Source organism: Eriocheir sinensis, chromosome 12 (assembly GCF_024679095.1).
Source record: "Eriocheir sinensis breed Jianghai 21 chromosome 12, ASM2467909v1, whole genome shotgun sequence".
Taxonomy (NCBI): domain Eukaryota; kingdom Metazoa; phylum Arthropoda; class Malacostraca; order Decapoda; family Varunidae; genus Eriocheir; species Eriocheir sinensis.
In genome coordinates, this window is record NC_066520.1 from 22,715,653 (window position 1) to 22,730,153 (window position 14,501).

Genomic DNA, 14,501 nt, shown 5'->3' on the forward strand with positions numbered 1-14,501 from the left:
TCCTCCTCCTCCTGCTTTTTTTCTTTCCTCTTTCTCCTACTTTTCCTCCTTTTTTCAATAACGTAAATAAATTAAAAGTAAAACCGAAATACATAAGAATAAACATCGTATACATTGCTGCTCCTCCTCCTCCTCCTCCTCCTCCTCCTCCTCCTCCTCCTCCTCCTTTTCCTCCTCCTTTAACGTAAGTAGGTAAATGAGATAAATGAAAGAAATTATAAGAAATAAGTAAAAAAAGTCATCGCCCCCCTTTTCGCACCAAGCACCTGCCGCCTCCCACGACACTTGTGTTTTCAGGAGCCAACAGGTGTGGCCTTCTATCTACACCCCCCCCGGACCCCCAATCCACCCCCCAGCCCCCCAGTCCACCCTGCTCCTCCTCCTCATCCCCCTCCTCCTACTCCTGTGCTATTAGTCTTCCCCGTCTCCTCCGTGTCCTCCTCGTCGTCTGGCATTTTCCCTCCTCCTCCTCCTCCTTCTCTGTTCTTTTCCTTCTTATTTTTCTTCTTTTTTGTTTTTTTCTCGCTCTTGTTCCTGTCTTCTTTTTGTCCTTGTCCTTCTTAACCTTCTTCCAATTTTTCTTCTTTTTCTTCTTCTTCTTCTTCTTCTTCTTCTTCTTCTTCTTGGTGGTAGTGGGCGTAGTTGTATAAGCTTATCTCTTTCACTCGTTCAAATAAATATATAAGTCAGAAACATCAACTATTTCTAATGCTCCTCTTCGTTACTGGCTAATATAATGAAGTACTTGCTATACGTCATTTCTCACACAAGCTTCTCTAGTAAAAAGATTCGGCTATAATTAAGTATGCCATTGTTTTTTTTTTTCCTCGCTTCCTTCTCTGCATACTATTATATTTATTTTCTACGCTCTCACCCATGTCTTACCTGTCATAATTTTATATATAGACGTGTCCAACCGGTTTTGTCAAGGTGCTGTGTTTTATTTCTTCCCCTTAGTTACCTGTCTCTTTCTCTTCTCACCTGTGAATCAAAAGTAGCGAGAGTTAAAGGCAGTGATATATTTTTTTTCTCATTTTATCGCATCGTCTCTTTATCAGGGAACTCGGGGAAACTAGTGCAGTTTGCAATGTGTGTGGGTGTGTGGGTGTATGTATGTATGTATGTATGTGTGTGTGTGTCTGCTTGCTAAGTCACCTACGATAGTCAGTAGAAGCCTTGATATATATTTCTTTTCTATTACTACATCATCTATATGTCATGAAACTCGTCTTCATTTTATAGCTTGAAGTGAGTGTGTGTATGTGTCTGCATGGGCCAAATTCTTAAACATTTCGGTTCCCTAGCTCACATACTTCACAAGACTTTCACAGGAGTTTCGAGCATTTCCATGGGTAGTTTTATGGCCCTAGAGGTAGTCTGATCATTTATCTGTACCATGAATCTAAAATACCACTCATTAGAACCCGACTGATCTCCCGTTTGGCCTTTGGAAATAGTTGATGTGAGAGGCGGTACGTCTGGCAGTAAGAGTTCATGTATGCGTGTACGTGCTTCTAAGTCTCCTACGGTCGCCTTCCTCCCTCAGCACAGGTGTGGGATTTACCTGCAGGGCGTAGTGTTGTGGCGAGGCTCTTCGTGTCACCTGAGCATCGGTGTCACAGGTCTCACGCCGTGCATAATTATTTCCAAACAGGTCCTCGTTCTTTTTTTTTTTTTTCCTTTGAACCGGCGTGTTAATAATATATTCTCTCTTATCTTGAGTTAATTTTCCCAGTGTGTGTGTGTGTGTGTGTGTGTGTGTGTGTGTGTGTGTGTGTGTGTGTGTGTGTGTGTGTGTGTGTGTGTGTGTGTGTGTGCTTTTGTTTTTGTGTCCAGCACGAATTGCATTATACTGTCTTTGGAGGGGAAGAGAAAAATGGAAAATGGAGGATGACAATTTACCTGTGGCATTACTATTACCTTTCTTCACAAATAAAATAAAAAGTGAACTCGGGCAGGTCATCATGCGCCGAACGGATAGCAAACGGGCGATCATAGTTAAAGAACGCCAACTCAGGAATCTTAGCAGTCAGGGGAGACAAAGAACCAGGTAGAAAGATGGAGTTGGAACCTTCATTTTGACAGAGCAGGAAGGAATAGACTGGAATTTAAGTATTTATCTGTTTGCCTCTGTTAAACTTTCACATCAGAAGGAATCAGAATTATTATCAGATCAAAATTAACCATTGCATGAAACATAGCCAAAAAAAAGTTAAACCAGCTTGAAATATAACCAACAAATACCAGATTCATTCCGAAGACAATGCTTATCAACGTCTCGGCTTCCTGTCTGGTAAGAAGGTCTTTAAACCTCCGTCAACAAGCAACGGTTCGAGAGTTCCTTTAAGATGTAAATTATGTTGAGGGTGGATCTCCGTGCATTCAGTGGCTCTCTCCAACATCATTTCTACCTCACTGTGCCTCCATATAAGAACAGCTTGTTAGAGGGATAATTCATACTTGGTGTAATAGCCCACTGTTTGGTATTGGTTTGGGAGGGCGGGATCTGTATTTTTAGGTTCAGTGTTTCGGTACGGAGCAACCAGTCGAAGCCCAAGTATCGGGATCCAATTATGAATATTTTCCAAGTCCACAGAAAAGATTATCCGGGCTTTCAGGGGTGATTTCCCCGCTCAGGGTGCAAAAGTCGTGTTAAACTATCACTAGGACCACAAAACAGTACATGAAAATCCCAGTAACAGCTTCTACGTTAGGCTTTTCCAACAAGCAAACTGAGGTGCCGATAGGTTTAAGAATACGGGGTCAGGGAAGGCAAAGAGGTCCGGGAACATACTAAGTGGGGATCCGGGCGTGGCATCCCATCGCGGCACCGTTCTCTCGTCCCGTCACGGCCCGTCACCGCCAACGAGGAACGCAAGATTTATAGACTTGCAAGTTCCTGCGCCAAGGTCTTTAGGTATTCAAGGAGTTTTGTTGTACTTGTTTCTTCCTGCGCGAAGGTCTTTAGGTATTCAAGGAGTTTTGTTGTACTTGTTTCTTGTGGCATATTTTGCGCTCTTGGTCTGTTCCCCCCCCTTCTGCAAGTTCCTTTTTTACGCTGGACTAGGTATGTGTTCTTGTATTACTTCGTTCTTAAGCTATATCTGGTTCCCGTGCGAAGGTCTTTAGGTATTCAAGGAGTTTTGTTGTCCTTGTTTGTTGTGGTGTATTTTGCGCTCTTGGGCCGGTCCTCCCCCGCAATTCTGCAAGCTCCCTTACGCTTCACTAGGTATGAATTTTTGTATAACTTCTTTCTTAAGCTGTATCTGGTTCCTGCGCGAAGGCCTTTAGGTATTGAAGGAGTTTTGTTTTACTTTTTTTCTTATTCTATGTCTTACGTTCTTGGTCTGTTCTCCTTCTGCAACTTTCTTTACGGTGGACTTTGTATTTCTTTCTTTCTATTTCTTTCTTAAACTGCATCATACGTTCTTTCTTTGTTCTTCGGTAAGTTCCTCTAAGGTGGACGATGTATTTCTTTATTGTTTCTTTGAACGTATTATGTAACGTATATTGCTAACGTATTTTTGCCCTGCGAGTGTTGCTAGACGACAAGGAGGATGTTTTGGTCAATACTATCATGATTTTATACACTACTCTCTTTATTTCCTCCCTTTTTCTCACTTTTCATCATCCTCTCTATTGGTCTAGTCCCTTTTTGCAAGGTCCTTTACGCTGGGCTGCCTGTGTATTCAAGGGGTGTTTTTTTGTGTGTGTATATGTGTGTGTATTACTGTTTTCTGTGTATCTTGCGTTCTTTGTCCGCCCCACGGGTTTTATTTCCCCCCCAAGGCAAGGTCCTGCATGCACCACTTTTAGGAATTCGAGGAGTGGCTGTTGTTTTCTATTTTCTTTATTTTTTTACTTATTTTTGCAAGTGTATTTATGGCTTGCGTTCCTACACGTTTGCCTTTCCCTCACCGCTGCCACCGCCGCCGCCGCCGTCTCGTGTGTCTGTGTCTGTTCCTGTTTACGTCTCGTCATCGTCAAGGCGAGAGGCAGTAGTGTGTCGGGTTATTCACCTCACACAATGATCACTTTTCTGCTCGATGTTTTTCCTCGGTGTAGACAAACATGCAAAAGTGACAATGGCAGTTAAAGACCCAAGATTATCAAATGTTCTTCTGAATCCTGGAAGTCACTCTGTGTAAGTAAGAGGTGAGGTGATTTAGCTACTAACTGAATTATAACCTGCCCTGCTCTCTTTTTAGACTGCCGTTACATATTCCATCTCTAACCTGCCATTCTCTTTTTATTAACCTTTCTCTTGTTCTACTTTTTAACCTATGTCGGTAATTTCTTTCTTCGATGTGGAGAGAGATGCAGAATGACAATGGAAGTTTAAACACCCAAGATGATCAAATGCTGATCTGAATCCTGGAACTTTCGCTGCTCTGACGTGCGATAAACCTGTTCTTTATTCTTTTTCTCTGCTAATCATGCAATATAACACTTAGAAAGTGCCGCGCTCTCCATCACCCTAGTCACACAGGTCACACAGGCTCCAGTTTCCTCTTGCCACCGCCAGAGGGACGAGGGCGAACCTAGTAAGAGGCAGGGGGTTTTGAGGTGATTTTTTTCCATGTTGCTTGGCAGTCTGTAATTCTCCTGCAATGCTGAGATGAAGTAGGATTCGATACTTTTTCCTAACACTCAAATTATATGATGGAATAAGATCGGTGACGAGAGCAAACCTAGTCAAAGTCTGGTATTCTTAGGTGATTTTTTTCGCTCTTGCTCGGAAGTCTGTAATTCTCCTGCAATGCTGAGATGAAGTAGGATTCGATACTTTTTCCTGACATTCAAATTATATGATGGAATAAGATCGGTGACGGGAGCAGACCTAGTAAAAGTCTGGTATTCTTAGGTGATTTTTTTCTATGTTGCTTGGAAGTCTGTAATTCTCCTGCAATGCCGAGATGAAGTAGGATTCGATACTTTTTCCTAACACTCAAATTATACGATGGAATAAGATCGGTGACGAGGGCAAACCTAGTAGAAGTCTGGTTCTTATGAGGTGATTTTTTCTCTCTCTTGCTTGGAAGTCTGTAGTTCTCATATCCCCATTGCTAAGCTCGTGGGATTCGATTACTTTTTCCCAACACCCTAATATAAGGTTGAATAGCTGGGTCACTTTTTTCCCCCACACTCAAATGCGTGTTGTCTAAGTTCGACTAGTTTTTCCTCAGCTTCGAATGCATGTGTTGCTAAGCTATGGTATATTGCACCATCAGTTTGTTTGTTTGTTTCTTTCATCCCTTCATTCCCTGCCACACCGCTGCTTTTCCTCTTCCTCTTTTACTCTCTCACTATATGACTTGTGATTCCTGAAACTTTTACTCCGGTTTCCTTCTTTCTGCTTTTCATATGCGGCCACATCGCTGTTTTCTCTTCCCTTCAATCTTCCCCCACTTGGCTCTCGATATCTAAAGGCCGTCTTCGTAAACGAGGACACATATTTGACAAGGCTTTCGTAGGCGTTTCGGGCACTTCCACGAGTAGCTTAATGACCCTGGTGGTAGTCTGACCCTTCTTCTTTACCATGAAGGTGAAAAACACTCATGAAAACGTGTTTGCTCTCCTTTTCGGCCTTTGGAAGTAGTTGATGTGGGAGGCGGGAGCGTCTAAATATACCAATCGAAGTCTCCCGGTCCCGAGTAAGGCTTGGGCTAAAGACTGCGGGAAGGTGAGGGAGAGGAAAGGTTGATATCTAGGGCTACGTGTCTAGGGGCTTAAGGTTACGGTCAATAGATTCTTAGTGTGACCATTCTCCCTGAACTGAATATTAATTAACATTACGAACTCCCTCCGCCTCTTCCTCTTCCTCTTTATCCACGACCCCCATATCCCGGTATTTTCTGTATCCTCATTTGTTTCTTTTTGCTTCTTTCTGTCTCACCCTTCTTCCTTTTTTCCCTATTTCATTTTTTTCTCTTCTCCTTTCTCTTACTTTTTTCTCTCTCACTTTCACTTTTCTCTCTTTTCTCTTTCCTTTCTTTCACCATCCTCTCTTTTCAACCTCTTTTTACCTTTTTCTGTCTCCAACGTAATATTCTCTTATTATAACCTAGCTTTTTTTAGCGTCTAACCTTACAATGCTTCTTAAAATGTACCTTTTTTTCCCTCTTCCTCCTCTTCGTTGTCCTCCCCCGCCGCCAGCTTGTGTTTCCCCGGCAATAACTCGCACAAACCAGTTTCCTACGTGCTGCAATAGAATGGCCCTGATGTAAAGCTTCATTTTTTTCTGACAGCTCACCATTGATCGTTATCTGCTTCGCCCCCTCCCAGGCACCGAGCGACCTCAATGTAGTAGGTTATCGCTTTGTGTCCTCCGTGTTTCTCATTCATGATAAGGAAGAGAAGGAAAGGAGCATGATAAACGATGGAAGAAAAGGAATGATGTTGGGAGATTTTGTTTTGTTTTATGTATAGAGGAGAGAGACGTTGAAAATTTCGATGCAGACTTTTAATATATTGTTTTGTGAATGTGATTAGACTTCAAGTAGGATGTTTTGTCGATATTGTTACGATCTTAATCACTACTGTCTTCATTTGCCTCCTTTTTTCTTCCTTTTCCTCATTCTCTTTATTGTCTTCCTCCTCTCTTTCTTCTTTATTTTCATCTTTTTGTTTTTCTTTGTCTAGTGATACAGCAACTCCTCCTCTTCTCCTCCTCCACCTACTAAAATTCTTTCTGTCGGCTGCTCTTCCATGCCTCAATGTTTCCTCCTCCTCTTTCACTACCTCCTCCTCCTCCTCCTCCTCCTCGTTATTTTTCACTCCTTCACTCTTCTCTATCTTTGCACTCATTTTTTTTTCTGCACATTCGTCCTTGCCTTCTACCACAAAATCCCTTCACGGTCCAGCTCAGGTATTCCCAGTGTAATCAGGTTATCTTGGGGCGTCTCACCTTCAGACTTCCCCACCTGTATGCGCCCCTCCACCTGTCCATGCTGCCTCGCTGTCTCACTCTCTTTTTATCCATCTATCTATCTACCTCATACACTCAGTGACTCCCACTTTTCTTACCCTCTTGAAGTCACCCTGTGCCGCTAAAGGTTAGTGATGCAGCTGTTTAACTATTGGCTCACTACCTGACACATACACACAGAAACAGTCACCTTTCCTCCCCTCTTGTGTAGCTAAAAGGTGAGTGCTACAGCTGTTTAACTACTAACGAACTAACCAACCTACTAACACACACATATATACACAGTCACACTACTCACCCTCTTGAAATGGTCTTGTGTAGCTAAGAGATGGGATGGTTTAAATACTAACTAACTAAACTAAATCCTGTGATTCTCTTTTTTTAATCCTGTATTTAAGCTTTTCCGTCTCTAACCTACAATGTTTTTTTTTCTATTACTCTCTTTTGTCTAACTTACCATGATTCTTTTAACTTGGCTTTACATTTTTCGTTTCTCCTTGTTTCTTTCTCTCTCTTACTTCTTCATTTTTTTCCCTCTCTCATTTTTCTCTTCTCCTTTCTCTTACTTTTCTCTTTTCTCTCTCACTTTCACTAATCTCTCTTTTCTCTTTCCTTTCTTTCACCCTCCTCTTTTTTTTTCAACCTCTTTACCTTTTTCTGTTTCCAACCTAACATCGTCTAACCTTACAGTGTTTCTTATAATGTACCTTTTTTTTTACCGCTTATAACCTCCCATGCTCTTTTATAACCTACCTTTATCATATTACCCATCTCTAATCTTCCATACCCTTATTTTAACTACCATTTTTCGCCTAACCTCTCAAGATTTTTTACACCTATCAGATTTTTCCGTCTATAACCTCCCATGCTCTTTCATGACCTACCTTTTATCATATTTTACATGTCTAATCTACCATACCCTTATTTTAACTACCATTTTTCGTCTACCCTCCCAAGATTTTTTAACCTATCATGTTTTACCATCTCTATAACCTCCCATGCTCTTTCATAACCTACCTTTATCACATTTCCCATCTCTAATCTACCTTTTTATATCGTCAAACCTTCCATGCGCTTTTTATCTTCCTTTTTACCTTCACAGTCCAACTTTCATCAGCAGTCACATCCACACTTTCATTCTGATGGCACTAAAAAAAACATGCTTATCAGTAATTGCCAGAGAAATATATATATTCAGGTTTACTTTTTAAAATGTTTTGCTTATTTTTTCCAATAGGTCCGTCACAGGTGTGCCTCGCGGGCCGGCCACCTGTACTGCCAAGTGAGCGAAGGTGAATTCCTGATGATCCAAAGCCGGCAGGTGACTTCTATAAACACTCGCTCAGGATTGGCCCACCTGCTCCCGCCGCCCACGCCTCAACCTCTCCTGATGATCGGCGAGGAGGTGAGTGTTTGTTTCTTTCTCACACTTTTTCCCTTTTTTTAATCATTTTTTTCTCTTATTTTTTCTTTCTCACTTTCACTTTCTCGTTCTCTCTCTCTCTCTCTCTCTCTCTCTCTCTCTCTCTCTCTCTCTCTCTCTCTCTCTCTCTCTCTCTCTCCATATCCATTTTTACCTATGTATCTATATCTATCTATCATTGTTCTCTTATATGCTAATTGTTGCCACGCCATTTAGATAATTACGTGAATCACTGTAATGGGTCGTCATATGAGATGTATTTTGTTCACAGACAGACACGGACAGACACCCACCTGCTTAGACACACACAAAAAAAGCAGAAAGAGAGAGAAACAGTGTGTGGGTAGGTGTAGGTGAGAGAGAGAGAGAGAGAGAGAGAGAGAGAGAGAGAGAGAGAGAGAGAGAGAGAGAGAGAGAGAGAGAGAGAGAGAGAGAATGTTATGGGTAGCATATCTTTAGCATAAATTAAAAAAAAAAAACTTAATCATTTGGACGGACGCAAATACCATGACGTAAAGAAAACACACTCATATCTGCATACGTAATAGTACTAATAACTATTCCGTAGTGTAACATTTTCCAATTTCATAGTACAAGGTCATCAACTGTTTCGCGTGTAAAAATATCAATTAATACGCTAATGTGTAATCAACTGACGTAATGGTTTGGAACTATGTTAATGGACCAGTACTCTTTGCTAGTTATACATATTCATCTGCACATATCATTAACCTAATTTTTTTTTCTTTTCTTATTTGCTAGGATTTTGAGGGTCTTTATATTGATGGTGATGTGATTCTGTGTGGTTGATTGTGGCATAGTTACTTTATTTTTATTATGTTCATTTTCATTGCATTGAGTTGTTCAGTGTCTTCGATAAAACTCATAATCCCAGACCTTCCATTTATGAGCTATCTGGTGGCAAGGAGAGGATCACAGTGGTATCAAACGTGTGTGTGTAATGCTTTCATGCGTTTTCTTCGGTAAATTATATGTATGAGTAGTTTGACCCCTTTATAAATATCATTCAACCAGTCAATCAGTCAGTCAGTCAATACGTAGCTCTTTCTGTCCGTTCACCCGCATACGTTCCTGTTCTCCGCTTCGTTCCCTCTGTTATCACACCTAAGATACTTTCCTCTCTGTTAGTACTACCTCCTATACTTTCTTTCCCCGCTATTCTGACCACTCCAAGTTTCTTTGCTCTTCACCATCACCTATAATTCCTCAACCTGCCATCCTTATCACTGCCAGTTTATTTTTCCATATCAGTCAATCAATAGGGACGTATTTTTCCGTGTAGTTGTTTCCTCCTACACTCATACAATCTGATGCTTATTTAAAGTCTGCCCCTTGTGCTTAGGTTTACAGGAGGAGCAGGGAAGGGCGGAGTGAGGGTGGGAAGACAGGGAGGCGACCAGCGGGGTGAGACAGGCGCCAGTGGGTGATAAGAGACGTGGAGAGGGCGGGGTGGGTGCCTGAGAGTGCTGGCGGCGATTCTTCGTGCGCCTCGACTGACTGACTACAGGATGCCTTTTTCCCATGAGAGGTGATGTGTGTTTTGTGTTTCTCTCTCTCTCTCTCTCTCTCTCATCATATATAAATAGTTTGACCGGGTAATATTAAAGGAAAAACACCTAAGATTCGTGTCACGGTGGGTTTTTTTTTTTTTTTACTCTGGTGGAGGAGGAGGAGGAGGATGGGATGGGATGGAGAAATCTGTTTTGAAATTTTAAACAAAGACGAGGCAGGTGCTTACTTAAGTAGGCTTGACAGAGTATACAACAACACTGAGGGTCCAACAGTTATGATTCACGGTGCTGTCTAGACTTGCAATTATGAGATAGACAAACACTGAATAATCTACAGCCCGCATATTCTTTAGGAAGCAAACAGAGGAAACTAACACTACCCTCAGCAATTGCCAAGTGTAACAGAAGAAGACGGAGACAGAGCAGGCCGTGGAGCTGATTGTCAAGAGCACATAGGTAGAGGGAGAGGGAGTATAATAATAAGACAGTTCAGTTATATGAGGCATAGGGTAGGTTAGTCGTAAGGGAAGGGACTGTGAGGCTGACAACACAGACCGTGGAGCTGATCAAGAGCACAGAAGTTGAGGCAGGGTAAACATAGCAAGACTGTAGTTATATGAGGCATAGGTTAGGTTAGTCGCAAGTGGAAGGCCCGTGAGCCTGGTGGGGGTGGAAACAGTAATGCGTGGGAAACAGATAAGACGAGACCTGTTGCCCCCTAACGATGATATCAGCAAGTAGGCAGGAACAAAACAATAGCTGAGGCGCCCTTGGTATTCACGGCCTGAGCTGCGAAGACACTCACCTTGATTTCCAAGGCAGTGGCGGTTGTTACGTAGACTCGATCAAGGAAATCTATCATCTGCTTATACTCCTGATGTTGCGGAGACACTCAACCTGATTTTCCAAGCACTAGCGGCGACCCTATCAGGGAAATATATCCTCTAATTATACTCCTGATCTTGCGAAGACACTCACCCTGATTTCCCGAGCACTACCGGCGACTTTATCAGGGAAACATATCATCTAATTATACACCTGATGCTGCGAGGATATTTACTCTCATATCCAAAGCAGTGGCAAGGGTTAAGACGGCTATCAGGGAGGAATATCATCTAATTATACTCCTGAGTAGCCAACAGTTAGATATATTTACGTATTACCATATTCTCAGAGATTGTGGTTGCTGTTGTCACTGGTCAGAGGCCTCCGCCCCTCACATTAACCCTTTCCAGAGGTCGAAAAGGAGATCAGTCGGGTTCTAATGAGTGCTTCTTTAGGTTCGGGGGGCAGCAGAAGGGTTTAACTACCAGAAGGGTCATGGAACTGCCTCTAGAGATGCCCAAAACTCCTATACGAAAGCCTTGTCAATTAAGTGTGCTTGGCCGCCAGGGTCATAAAACTACCCCTGGAAATGCCCAAAACTCCTATGAAAGCCTTGTCATTTATGTGTGCTTGGCCGCCAGGGTCACAAAACTACCCCTGGAAATGCCCAAAACTCCTATGAAAGCCTTGTCAACTCTGTGTGCTTGGCCGCCAGGGTCATAAAACTACCCCTGGAAATGCCCCAAACTCCTATGAAAGCCTTGTCATTTATGTGTGCTTGGCCGCCAGGGTCATAAAACTACCCCTGGAAATGCCCCAAACTCCTATGAAAGCCTTGTCATTTATGTGTGCTTGGCCGCCAGGGTCATAAAACTACCCCTGGAAATGCCCCAAACTCCTATGAAAGCCTTGTCATTCATGTTTGCTTGGCCGCCAAAATGTTTGAAGAATATGACCTCCCCTGTGTTGCCTCCTCCCACCTTTTCGTTCCTCGTCGTGCCTTGGATTCAATCACGAGGGGCTTTCTTTTTCCCGTTGATGGACTCGCTAAAGGAAGGAAAGCCGCAACACCAACCTTTCACCGTGATGAGGAGAAAGTCAATCACCATTTAATTAACGTGGGAGATTGGGACGTCAGACTTGCTCGCTTGATTGGGCGCCCAGGAAGTGTGCCAACCAACCGATGCAGCCTCAGCCACTGGTCCTTCCACTTGTGTCTCGTGTATTCTAATTGATATTGGTTCGTTGTTTAATCTTTCTCGCCTACATATAGTCTTCCCAAGTACTCCACTGCATCGATAATCTCTCCTATTTTGATCAGGCCTTTTTAAGAAGCTAAGCGTGTGTCTCTAATGTGTTTTCTGATCAGTACTGCTTCGTTGTTTAATCCTTCTTGCATAGTGTTATCCCGAGTGTTCGGTTTGCATCGATATTCGTCCCTTTACCGATCACGCCTTTTCAACATGTAATAGCTAAACGTGAGTCTCTTCTCCGTGTGTTCCGATCAATATCTTCTTTTTTAATCTTTCTTGCGTATAGTTATCCCGAGTACTCCGCTTATATCAATCATCTTTCCTTCTCTGATCACGCCTTTTCAACATGTAATAGCTAAACGTGAGTCTCTTCTCCGTGTGTTCCGATCAATATTGCTTCTTTTTTAATCTTTCTTGCGTATAGTTATCCCGAGTACTCCGCTTATATCAATCATCTTTCCTTCTCTGATCACTCCTTTTCAACATGTAATAGCTAAACGTGAGTCTCTTTTCCGTGTATTCTGATCAGTATTGCTTCTTTGTTTAATCTCTCTCACATATAGTTATCCCGAGTACTCCGCTTACATCGATAATCTTTCCTCTCCTGACCGCGACTTTTTGACACGAAGTAGCTAAACGTGTGTCTATTGTGTGTCCTAATCATTACTGCTTCTTACATTATAGATATTCGATTACTTAGCCTATATTATCTTTCCTTCTCTGACTACGCCTTTTCGACACGAAGTAGGGAGGTATCAAAGCAGTGAGCTGTGATGTCGTGTCTTCGTTTCAAGGGCGCCTAAGGACCAAACAGAGGGAAGGAGCGAGAGAAAGGCGGCAAGGGTGAGCAACAAACAGCCGCAGAAGACCGATTTTGACTGTTTTTTTAATTTTTTACGCTTGTCTCTCATTCTGCATTCCTTCGCATTTAACATAACTCGTACGTCCCAGTCCTCTGAGCTCTTCGTCTTTGTTCCTTGTCATATTCTGTCATCGAGTTATGCACTTCTCTCACCCTCCTTCTCCTCCTCCTCGTTCTCCTCCTCCTTGTCCCGTTTCTCCTTCATTCCTCCTCCTCTTCTTCTCGTTCTTCTTCTTATGCTTATTCCGTCTCCACTCCTTTGTTGCCCGTCACGTTTGCTCTCTTCTCAAATATTTCCCTTTCTTTCCCGCCGCTCCGCCGTCTCCTGCACCCCCCTCCTCCCCCTCTCCGTCTAGCCCTGCCGCGAGGTCAACTTGAGTCATAGGTGAAGAGGGACGATGCGGCGGCTGGTCAGAGGTCATGGAGAACCAAAGGCAGAAGAAAAGTGGAGAGCGAGGTGTGGGAGAGCGGACGAGGGTGGGAGGGAGGGCAGAGGGGGGTGGAGGAGGGATTGAGAAACGATCGTGTGGAGGAGAAATACGGAGGTGAGTGGAAAGAAGAGAAGGCAGGAGGAGGAGAGGAGTGAGAAGAAAAAAAAGCGAGGCGTAGGAGATGGAGGAGGGATGATGATGGTGATGGTGGTGGTGATGGACTGAGTTTGAACAAGGTGGAGGAAATATGAAGGAAGGAAAAGAGAGTGAGAGAGATTGGCAAGGAAAATGGAGGAGGAAAGGGAGCAAGAAGATAAGAAAGAAGAATAAGAAGAACAGGAACAAGGAGAAACTGAAGAAGAAGAAGAAGAGGAGGAAGAAGAGGAGGAAAAGTACAAAAAAGAGGAGGATAGAAAAGTTAGTAACAGATAAAGAAAAAACTTGAATAATTGAATGCTAATGATCGTAATGCTAATAGTGGTCGTGGTGGCAGCAGTAGGAGTAATAGCAGTAGTAGTAGTAGTAGTAGTAGTAGTAGTAGTAGAAGTACTGATAGCAGTGGCGGTGAAGGAGGAAACGAATCAGGTCACCAGTGCGCTTTTTTTTCCCTAGTGACAGACGGACAGGTGGAGGAGGCAGGCGGGGAGCAGGTGTACAAAGGCTAGACAGGCGGAAGAGAAGGAAACGTGGGCGGCGCGCGGCGAGGCTCAGGTGGGAAGCCGAGTGTCACCTCGTTAAAGGCTGCCCTCTTGAGTACGTGTGTGACCACCTTCCTCGCCTTCCTGTTTGATTCCTGAGAACGCGATAGGATGTCTTGTGATGCTGTGAGGATGAGGCGTTCCAATACTCGCTTCCTCACTCACTCACTCACTCATCCTTGAACCTTAACCCCGTCTCTCTCTTTCTCTTTCTCTCTCATACACTCTGAGGCCGAGGCAGAAGGACTTGTGAGACTGTATGAGGATGAGACGCTTCACTACTCGCTTCTTCTTCACTCATTCACTCACTCACTCATCCTTGAACCTTAACCCCTTCTCTCTCTTTCTCTCTCTCACTCACATACTCAGACGCCACCGTAACCACCACCACCACTAACAACAACAACAACATCAATACCAACAACAACAACACCCCCAGCACCAAGGCAAACAGCTACCGGTATATCATTAGTAAACAAGAGTGTGTGCGTGTGTGTGTGTGTGTGTGTGTGTGTGTGTGTGTGTGTGTGTGTGTGTGTGTGTGTGTGT